This window comes from Hipposideros armiger, unplaced genomic scaffold, assembly GCF_001890085.2.
Source record: "Hipposideros armiger isolate ML-2016 unplaced genomic scaffold, ASM189008v1 scaffold_908, whole genome shotgun sequence".
NCBI lineage: Eukaryota > Metazoa > Chordata > Mammalia > Chiroptera > Hipposideridae > Hipposideros > Hipposideros armiger.
Window position 1 is genome coordinate 171,323 of NW_017732258.1, and position 11,855 is coordinate 183,177.

The following is an 11,855-nucleotide window of genomic DNA, read 5'->3' on the forward strand; positions in this document are numbered from 1 at the left end:
AATGGTCTGCCACCCAAGATGAATGCATGTAGGTCAGGCCTCTTCAACAGGCACCTGTGAGATAAGGGTTGGGAGCATTAAGCGCAGCACTGGGGGACTGATGCACTGACTCAGGGGTTGCCAAACTGCAGCCCATGAGCCAAACCTGGTTATGTAATTGAAGTTTTATTGGCATGCAGCCATGCCCATTCATTGCATATTTCCCATGGCTGCTTTCCCACTACAAGGGCAGAGCTGAGTAGTTGAAAAAGAGACCATATGGCCTACAAAGCCTAAACTATTGGTTCTCTAGCCCTTTACAGGAAACATTTGCAAACCCTTCCTGTTTGCGATTTAAAATATTCTACTATGTTTAAAGTTCCCAGGCAGGAATGAAAACAAAGCCAGCCATATTTGCCTCCTTGATTTCTTTGCTTATAGTCAAGTCTGGGCAGACCTGGCATAAACTAATGGAAGAGCATTTCTTGAAAGCAGCCTGAAATTGCATCCCTCTGTGGTCCCTCTGCCTGGACGGTCCACTCCCGGTCCACTTCCTCTCTTCTTTCCCTTCCAACTCCTGTTGGGCCTTCAGGATTCCACCCAAATTGCACCTCCTTTGTGAAGCCATCACTTATCTCAGACCCCAGGCAAAAGGTAGCATTTTTGCCTCAAGTTTCCAGAGCTCATATGTGGCAGTCTGCCACAGCTGACTCACATGGATTTTTCTGTCCCACCTTCTCCACCGCAACCTCTGCAGGGCCAGCCATAGACTGTGGGTTGTCTCCATAACCCAGCTTTACAGTCATTTGTTAAATCTAGGCTCATATTTTCCTTAAGTGGTTAGCACATTACCCCCACACTGGACACCTATCACTTGCCTCCATGTTTTCACTGTCACCCTCTCCAGTCTGCAGCTAGAGTGCACTTCTCATAGAGTAATTCGGGTCACGTCACTCCTCTGCTCAAAACCCTATACTGGCTTAGACTTGGAATAAAATCAAAAGACTGACCATAGCCTGCAGGCACTGCATGACCTAATTTCCTGCCTTCATCTCCACCATCACCTCTCCCTCACTGCTCTTCTTGCAAGCTGCATTCCAGAGACACTGGTCTCCTCGGTGTTCCTCAAATGTGCATCCATGTTCCTGACTCAGGGTGTTACCATTGGCCATTCCACCTCCCTGCAATAGTCTTCTCCCCGATATCTAGCTCCCTTACTTCATCCAGGTCACTGCTCTGATATCAGTTCCTCAAAGAGGTCTTCCTTCTTTGAAAAAACAAAATAGCCCCTTTGTCATTCTCTGTCCCCTTAAATTTATACTGCTTCAGAGCACCTGTCACTTCCTGATTATTACATAGCATATTTCCTGTGTTTATCACCTGCCTTCCCCACCAGGTTAAATGCTTTATAAGAGTAGGGCCTTGTTTATTCTGTATCTCCAGTGTTTGGAAAAGGGCCTAACATCCAGTGAGGTAACCAGTACTCATCTGGAAAGTACAAATGAATGGAAGAAGTCTGTTGATTCTGGCACCAGTGCCACAGTGGTTTAATTATTTCAGTGTTATAATGTATGCTAATAATGCTTTGTAATGAATGAGAAAATGTGGGAGGGAAAGCATGGGTTTTAGGAACAGACAGATCTTAGTTCAAATTCCAGCAGTACCAGGTAGCCATTGCATGGCCTCTCTGGGCTTTAATTTCCTTTACTTAACAAGGGGATAATGGTACCCATGACACAGGCTTGTTGTAAGGAATAAATGAAATAATACCTGTATTGTACCTTTTTTTTAAAGATTTTATTAGGGAACTGGGGCAGGGGAACAACAAAGTTTTTGTCCTTCAATCTTAGTTGTGGAGGGCGCAGCTAGCTCAGCTCCCAAGTTTAGTTGCCATCCGGCTGCCATCGGCAGCTCACGGCTGCTGAGCTCAAGGTGCCATGTTCAATCTTAGTTGTGGGTGGGCATGGCCCACCATCCCATGGGGGAGTTGAACCAACAACCTTGTTGTTAAGAGAAGAGCATGTGCTCTCACCAGCTGAGCCATCCTGCCACCTGTTGGCAGCTCAACAGCAGCTCAGCTCGGGAGCAGCTCACTGGCCCATGTGGGAATCAAACTGGTGACCCTGTTGCTCAGAGCTCGCACTTTTAACCAACTGAGCACTCGGCCAGCCCCATGTGTTGTGACTTTGCTTTTAGAAGGCAGGTTAGAAAATATTATGAATGGTGTAATCCCATTTTTGCAAACATGTGTTTATATTTTTAAAAAATGTCTGTAAGCATTTAGCCCAAAATGTTGACAGTGGTCATGGGTGGTGGGCTGAGGAGTGACTTTTTTCTTTCTTTTTTCTACTTCCGTAGCTTTTTGTTTGTTTGTTTTTACAACTAGTACGTTGTTTGAATACTCAGAGGGAAGAAGCCATTTTCATTTTTAGAAAACTAAAGTGGAAATAAGAGCATGCCCTTCCCACCAAAGCTGCCCGCCTACCTTGGCACTCAGGTGGGGGTAGCATCTTGATGAGTAGGTTGGCAGGGGAGGGTAGGCAATAACTATGAGAACAGAATTGGAGTAGAACTAAGTTCATTATCTTCCGGAGACCATTGTGCTTGCTTAGAACGGGTTGGTAAGAGGGGCACTGAGCCTCAGTGTCCTCGTCATACCCTGGAGTGGTGCACAGTTTCTGGAGCCCAGTAACTTGAGTTCAGATCCTGCCTCCCTCCTTACTAACATATGGCCTTATACTTTCTTTTTTTAAAAATATTTTATTGGGAAATTGGGGGAGGGAACAGCGTTGGGGAATTGGGGAAGGGGAACAGACAAGTTGCTGTCCTTTTGTTCTTCAGTCTAGTTGTGGAGGACGTCGCTTCACTGGCCCATGTTGGTATTATCATTGTGCTCTTCCCGGGTGAGGCAGATTGGGCACCAGCCATTAGACGGCTGCTCACGGCGACTCACAGCAGCCCAGCTCCAAGTCAAGCCATTGTTCACCACCTTAGCTGTAGAGGACGCAGCATCACTGGCCCATGTGGGATCCGAACCGGCAGCCCTGTTGCTCAGAGCTTGCACTCCCAAGCCAATTCTTAACCAATGAGTCACTTGGCTGGCCCAACTTATACTTTCTGAACCTCTGTTTCCTCACCTCTGAAGCAGGGAGAATACTTTAAAGCTGGCAAACTTATTAGGAAGAATCAAAGAGCAAATGGCCTGTTGATATCCAGGGGGTTCTGGGTTGCCCCTATTTAACTCATATCCTGCTTAGTACCCAGGCCCTGCATCTCACCTCTGATGATGGAGAATAGAGGAAGAATAGCATCTCTTCTAACTCCAGGCACATTTTCCTGGGCCTTGTTTCTAAGCAGTCGAAGCCAGGCTTCAAGGGTCAAGGAAGATAGGGAGTGAGTCATCCCCAATTGATTCTCTTTGTGTTGCTGGAACAAGTGTAGGAGGAAGCTATGCGTCTGCCCACTGCCACTTGAACAGCCACTGTGCAACAGGAAGCACTTGGCTGCCTGGTAGAGAGCAGAGCATACAGATGGCAAGGCCAAGATGCCCATCATGAGCCAGCTGTGCAGTGGTGGCAGGAAAGCGACCATGCAGAGTTCTAATGTTTCACACAGTCTGGTGCATTTGACCCCCCCGCCCCCAGAGCCTACTGGGATGATGTGTGTCCCTCCCACCCCCAGATCTCATCCCTTCAGCACAATAGAAGCCTGGAACTGCTTATCATGTTGGAGTGGATTTATTGTTGTGGATGTTATTAACCACAAAACATGAAGGGTGCGGAGGCAGGAGGATTTCTGTGTTCCCCTTTGGGGGTGGTAAATGTTTTGAGATGTGACAAAGAGGTTATCAAGGGGAGTGAGAATCTCCCACACCTTTCCTTCTTTCCTAACAGAATATGGAGCCCTGCAGTGTGCTGGGCTCCAGGGACACAGAGATGAGCACACCCCATGCCCTGCTCTGGAGGAGCAGTCGAGTGGTGAAACCAGGCATGTGCCAGGCAGTTAGAACACCCTATGGTCAGGGGGTACTCCAAAGGAAACCTGTCAGGATGTGAGCAGCTCTACTTCCTCCCTGGAGGCATGAGCTCATTCCTGAAGAAGGTCAAGGAGTTTGCTCAAGGCAAAGACCTTCCAATAGGTGGCCCCCAAGAAGCAACTGGGCCATGGCAACCTGGACATGTCCAGATGCCAAGAGGGGCATCGTCAGTGCCAGGTAGTGAGCCAAATGAGATTAACCCTAGGCCAGTTAGGGTTAATCTTCTTAACTTACGCATTCAAGGCCCTACTGACATCTTCTCCCCACATCTGGTCCCTGTCTCCCTTTCAAACCTCATTGCTGTGATTTGGTCCCCTCCTCTAGCCCCATCCTACTCTCTCCCCACTTCACTAAACATGCCCTGTGTTTTCCTGCCTGTGTGCCCTTCCAGGTGTAGTCCCATCACCCAGAGGGCTCTTCCCCACATCTGCCTTTGGCATAGTCCAGCCAGCTGGTGAAGGTCAAATCCCTCCTCCACTAAATTTGATCCCTGGGGCCTATCTACCCTCTCCACTTCCATGCCTCCAGATAGAATTAATCTCTCCTTCCCCTTTATGCCCAGGACACTCACTACCCCTGTTAGGAGCTTGACACAACCTTCCTTGTGTAGTCAGACGGTTAAAAGCACAAGTTTGGAGTTCAGAGACCAGACTTAGAAATACTTACCACCTGTGTGAACTTAGGTAAATCGACTAACCCTTTGAGCCTTCAGTTTCATCATCTGTGTACTAGAAATAACAATAGCATCTACTTGTGTTATTCTCAGAATATGAGATAGTACACGTAAAGCACAGTGCCCGACACATAGTAAGCTCTCAATAAATTCTAGCTATTTTTGTAATATGGCCCTGTAACCCCCACCCTAAATTGTGAGCTACTAGAGGTCAGGGACTCTTGTTAATCTTTGTACTGCCTCTCTTCAGTTTAGTGACTAGCACATGGTAGGTGCTCAATAAAGTTTGATCTGACTTTCTTGAATCATTGCCTTGAAGATACTGGGGCAATCCTGGATGCTCCAACGCTCAGGTGGCATAACCCTAAGAGTGTAAGACCCATGCAATGCCTATAATTATCCAACAGTCCCCAGAGTTGGGGGAACCCCTTGAGGCTTGTGCTGGGGTGGCTCTATGTTTGAAAGAGGCTTTTATTTTTAGTCCACTAGCAGAATACTTGGGATTAAACTAGTATGAAACTAGTGGAATGCTACGGATGTGAGAGCGTCACAACCCCATTGTTCCCTAGAGCAGTCATATGAAGCACCCTGAAGAGGTTACAGGAACATTCCAGACATCCTGAAGAGATGGGAAAGGAAATTAGCCTCTGTGATGTGCTGGGAACAGGCCAACGGGGGAGAGGGGAGACACAGAGAGGCAACTCCACCCTTCTGAGAACCTGGTGGGGGAGGGGAGGCAGGGCTGATGCTGGTGTTATTTCGACTCCACCTGAGTCTCTCAGGAGGCCTGTATTAGGTCAGAGGGGGCAAAAAAGAAAGAGGCAGCCATGTCCATGTGTCATGGCTGGTCACAATATTTTATTAGGCTTGAAATCCCCTGGAAGAGACTTTACATACTGTTCTAAGCTCTCATTCCTTCTTTACTTCCCCACCCTTGTTTTATCTCTGCCTCAACTTCCTCATCTAGTTTTGTTCTGTTTGTTTTTTTTTTCTCCTGTTGAAGTTGAAATAGCTCTATGAGTCACCACCACTTTTTGGAATGATGAAAGGTATCAATAAATAGACTTTTTAAAAATGCACCATCTCAGTTGATGCCCCAAACAATCCTGTGATTTACATATGATGATCTTCAGAGATATGTGGTTTGGGCCAAATCCAAAAACTTGTAAACATTTTCTGACGCCAAGCCCACTGCACTTTCTACCAATAAATGACTTGTTCAGCACTTACTGTGTGCCAGTAACATTGGGCAAGGTGCTGGGGATTGCGAATTGCCAAGAACATTCTCTCAGTCCTGTGAGGAAAGTGTTGCCATCAACACTGATCTACAGGTGAGGTATCTGAGGCTCATGAAGCTTAGGTAACTTGGATGCAGTCAGATAGCAGAGCAAGTAGCTGACTCGATTCCCACCTAACAAAGGGAGCTCACTGGTGAGGGCATTAGAGGCTACGTCCTGCCATCCATCCACTTAGTCTGCTGTTCTTCAAGTCCCACGGGTCTGTAATAATAACACTATTAAGAGCTAACATGCCTTCACCACCAACCGGATGCCAGACACCATGCAGAATCCTTGACTTCCATTGTTTCATGTAATCCCTCACAGTAATCCTGAAGCAGGAATGATTTTTTTTAACTTTATTGGGGAACAGTGTGTTTTTCCCAGGACCTATCAGCTCCAAGTGAAGTTGTTGCCCTTCAATCTTAGTCATGGAGGGCACAGCTCAGCTCCAAGTACAGTCACCGTTTTCAGTGTAGTTGTGGGGGGCATAGCCCACCATCCCATGCGGGAGTCGAACCAGCAACCTTGTTATTAAGAGCATGTGCTCTCACCAGCTGAACCATCTGGCCGCCCATTGGTAGCTCAGCAGCAGCTCAGCTGGGGCACAGCTTACTGGCCCATGTGGGAATCAAACTGGCAACCTTGTTGTTAAGAGCACACACACTAACCAACTGAGCCATCCGACCCACCCACCCACCAATAGCTCAGAGGCAGCTCAACTCAAGTCATTGTCTTCAATCTAGTTGCATGGGGCACAGCTCAACGGCCTATGTGGGAACTGATCTGGCAACCCTGTTGCTCAGAGCTCATGCTCTAACCAACTGAGCCACCTTGCCACCTGAGGCAGGTACAATTTTGTTCCCTTTTCTCACTTCATTCCCTCTCCCTACATGATCTCATCCACACCCACAGCTACTCATACAATTAACCCCTAATCCTCAGATGGATGACAAACGTCTTTACATAGCCCAGACTCCTCTGAACATTCTAGACCAGTTATTTCCAATTTCCTACTTGACTTCTTACTTGAATTTAGTCATGCATTCATTTGGCAAATATTTATTGAGCACTTACCACATACCAAGCACAATTTCAGATGCTGAGGATTATGACAACATATAAAATAGACAAAAACCCCTTTTTCGTGGAACTTCCATTCTGGTGGGGGAAACACGATAAACAAGGAAAAAATGGCAACTGGATAGTAAGAAGAGCTAAGGTAAAAAATACAGCAGAGAAGAGAATGTGAAATGCTGGCAGAGTATTGAATCTTTGGGTAGGATGGAGAGGGAAGACCTCATTGATGATGTAGTTAGTATTTGAATAAGGGAGTTGAGAGGCCTCTGAAACACCTCCAAATCAGCAGGTCCAAAAACCAGCCCATGATTTCCCCTCCAAACCTAATTCTTTTCCAGTGATCTCACTCTCAAGAAATGACCCCACCATCTATTGAGTTAGTCAAGCCAGAACCACGGGAGTCATACCTAACTCCATGCACTTTCTCCCTCCCTCACACCCTTGTCACCATATCCAATCCATACCAAGTTCTGTTGATTCTAACTCATAATGCTTCTCTTGAGGCAATGTACTTTCCCCCCATCTCCATTATTACCACTGTGACCCAAGTACCAGTCATCTCTTATCCGTTCCATGGCCTTCTAACTGGTCTCCCTGCTTCCATGCTGGCCCCCATCTAATTTGTTCTCCTCACAGCTGCCACAGTGACATTTTCCAAACTCAAATCTGATAATGTTGTCACCTTGCTTAGAGCCTATCTTGGCATCCCATAGCTCTTACTCGTAGGATAAGGACCAAACTCATGACCTATACGTGGTCTGGCACCAATGTCCTTCTCCAGCCTCATTTTATACCAGTATTGCTTCCCTCCCAAACACACACACACACTCGAGCCACACTAGCTTTATTTTAGAATCTTAAACAAGTCATGTTCTTGTCATGATAAGGCCCGTCTACATCCTGTTTCCCTTCCTGGAATGTTCTTCACCTATCTCAAGGCAATCTCTCTCATTTAGTTCCCACCCCCTTCATAGCCCAGCCCGCTCTGATCTTTTTGTATTAAAGTTTATTGGGGTGACAGTTGTTAGCAAAGTTACATTGATTTAAGGTGTACAATTCTATAATACATCATCTGTTGGGTTGTCGGAAACGTCATGATGTATTTTTTCTGTTTTTTGTTGCAAAAATGTGTCATGATGTTTCCGACAACCCAATATGTATCACATTGTGTGTTCATCATCCAGAGTCAGTTCTCCTTCCATCATCATATATTTGATGCCCTTTACCCTCATCTACTACCTCCCTCCCCGCTTACCCTCTGGTAACCACTAAACTATTGTCTTTGTGAGTTTTGTTTCTTCATTAGGTCAAATTCTCCTGTTACAGGCCATCCTGACCCCATGGATTTTTCATTTCTAGCACTTTTGCACATGTCATTGTCATGACTATTTGATTACTGTCTACCTGCCTCATTAAATCATAGCTCCATGAGGACAGGGCTTTATATGCTCATCATTGGATCCCTAGTGCCTGGAACAGTGCTTGACACTTAAGTAGGTGCTCAGTAAATGTTTGTTGAGTGAGTGGAAGAACAAATTAATGAATCACCATTTCACAGATGAGGAACTCAGGGAGGCTCAGGGAGGTAAAGTGTATCACTCAAGGTCACACACCTAGCTGGTGGCAGAGCAGGGACTTGAGTCTGAATTTGTTAGATTCATCTCCCATATTCTTTCTTCTCCCTCTTCCCTCCTTTTAAGTTTTATGATACTAACTTCACAAGTTACATATATTTGTGCTATAAAAATTCAAACCATAAAGTTTTTCTTAATTATTAGTTTCAGGTGTACAAAACAATGTAATAGTTATACATTTCACCCCTCACAAAGTGATAACCTCTCCCCCAATCTATTGCCCCTCTGACATCATATATGGCTATTACAGTTCCATTGACTCTATTCCATATGCTGTACTTTTTATAGAGTAAATGGTATAATTCCCCTGGCCTTGGGCCTCCTGAGAAGTACCAGTGTTAACATTTTGGTATCTGTATTTCCAAGGCTTATTCTCTGCTTGTACTACACACACACACACACACACACACACACACACACACACAGAGTCTCATTGGGTTTTGTTTTTTACACTATTGGATCATGCTAGCTGCATTCTTCTGAGAGTCATTTATTAACTCAATGTTATGCCATAGAGACCTTTCGATGTCACTACATCAGCCTGGCACACTCCTTTGCATATGTGGAGAGATGCTGAAATATTAAATAAACGATGCACAAAGTGGACAAGTGCCATTAAGTCATTATTTTGTTATCAAAAGAGAGTCAGGTCATAGCATTTCAGTGCAGTTTTTTATTATATGTGTCACTGTACTACATTTTTGGGATCCTCAGATGAGGAAGACAGTTCTTGCCTGCATCCTGTCAGCAGAGATAAAGCTAGGTGGCAGTAGACAGCATGGCATACTTAGGACAACAAAAGTAGCTCTACATTAGCAGATCTTATAATGCAAGGACAAACGTGGGAGAGACAAGGCGTGGGACACAGGCAGGGGATAGATCATGTGGGGCCTTATTTATCTTGTTAAGGAGTGTGAACCTTATCCTGAGGGCACAGAGAACCATGGAAGAATTATTGGTTACTAATGCATTGTATGTAAGTAGGAGAAAATCTGCCGATGATATATTTTATTCTGAAATATAACAAAAAGTCTAAAGCCAGGCAGTTGCTGAGTTGGGTTCAGAAGCCCAGCAATGCTCGTGGAGCCCAGGCTCTATCTTTATATTCGTCATTCTGGTTGTGTTGGCTTTTCCCTTGTGCTGATTGCCTCATAGTCACAAGATGGCCACCATGGCTCCAGATATCATATCCATGTTCAAGGAAGTTCAGAGTGGAAAAGAGATTGTCTGCTCTCAGGAGAGCAAAGCTTTCCCCAAGAGCCCCCAGAAGATTGAAACTTATAATTCATTGACTAGAATTGTTATATGGCTGCCCTAACTGCAGGGAAGGCTAGAAGAGTTAGATTTTAATTTTTCTAGCTTCTATCATGAGGGCATACAATGACTGGGAGTGAGTGTTTTTGTTTTTTAACTTTATTGGGGAATAGTGTGTTTTTCCAGGACCCATCAGCTCCAAGTCAAGTAGTTGTCTTCAATCTAGTTGTGGAGGACACAGCTCAGCTTCAAGTCCAGTTGCCATTTTCAATCTAATTGCAGGGGGCACAGCCCACCACTCCATGCAGGAGTTGAACCGGCAACCTTGTTGTTCAGAGCACATGCTCTAACCAACTGAGCCACCCGGCCATCCGGGAATTAGTGTTTTGGTAGCCAGCCAAAATGATCTGCTTACAGTAGAGTTTTACTAAAGAAATTGACCTGGACTCGCAAGAGCAAACCAAAACAGCCCCATCTACCAAGTGTTGGGGCGAGCCAGAATGTGGATGACTCAGACAAGGTATCTGAAGTCCAAGACTCCTTTAATACCCAGCTCCTGCCCCTCCATATTAAGGACATATAGAGATTTGGGGGTTGCCCTTTTATCAAACTCCAGATTACGGAGAGTTGGTTATGGCCATCTTTGCACTGAGAAATTAACTGCCTAAAAAACTACAAATTTCTCTAAAGGACAAGCCCATCCAGACTCCTACCTCATCCATGTGTGACTATCAATTTGGACTTCATAAGTGACCTGCCCTATTTACATCAATCAGTGTTACTCCTTTACATGAATCACCCATTATCATAACTACCTGTAGGCCCTCCATCACTATTAAAGCAGAGATTATCAAACAATAGCTTCTCCTGGTAAGAGCCTAAGAATATACAATTTAAAGAAGTATCTCTGGTTATTTTCATGTGTGGTCAGGTGTAACCAATTACCATGGCTGTTCCCCAGTAAAATAAAAAAAAGGAGAGCCAGTTCCCCTGAAAGAGAAATGATAAGGAAAAGATGAGTGTGGAAACAAGCGAGCAGAGGGCTGGTCAGGCATCTGAGGAATATTCCCTGTGAGGGAGAAAGCAAGGTCTTCTGCTGAGAGTGTGGGCCAAGGCAGTCAGTCCAGGAGCTTGCACGGGAGTGGTGAAATTTTGGAGAGTTGGGTGGGATAGGAAGTTGACCAAAGACAAGGGAATTTCAGGCTAGAATGGTGGACCCAGACAATTTCGTATTCCACGAGCCCACGTAATTGTATGATTTTTATCTGGGAGAGACTAATTATATAAACAACAGAAATGTCAAAAGGATTTACATTGCATAGGAAAAGAAGATCTGAAAACCCAAGTGAGACTAATGTATTAATCACAAACATTAATAAAGGAAGAGTTAGAAAGCTAAAGAAACTCCTTTTTAAAGATGAGACAAGCATCTACTCTCCCCAGGTCAAGCAGAGCGCTTGGCTCTAAACAATGTCAGTTCATGCAACCATCACCACAACACACTAGCTGCATTTCTTACATATGAGATCTGCCTAAGTCAGGTCACATCAGTGGTGAGCTGCAAAGTATCAAATAAAGCCCTTTTTTTTCTGATTTTAAAGTTCATGTTCAAGGTACCTCCACTAAGCTGCCTTGAACAGATTGTCCCTGGATACCAGAAAATGATGATGTATTTGAGAGGCTATTTTTCAGCAGAGAGAGAAAGTGCAACTCTATCTGTTATCAGCAATTTCTCATTAGACTGGCTTTTGAAAGCCCACTTGAATGGTCTCTGCTTGTTGTTGTTGTTGTTGTTGTTGTTGTTTTTCATTCGAATGCACTGTGACCTAAGTTGAAATGGATAACTTGTTGCCAGGATATCTCTGTAATAACCAGACTGAAAAGTAAACAATAGCAAACCACCACATTCATCTAGCTCTTTG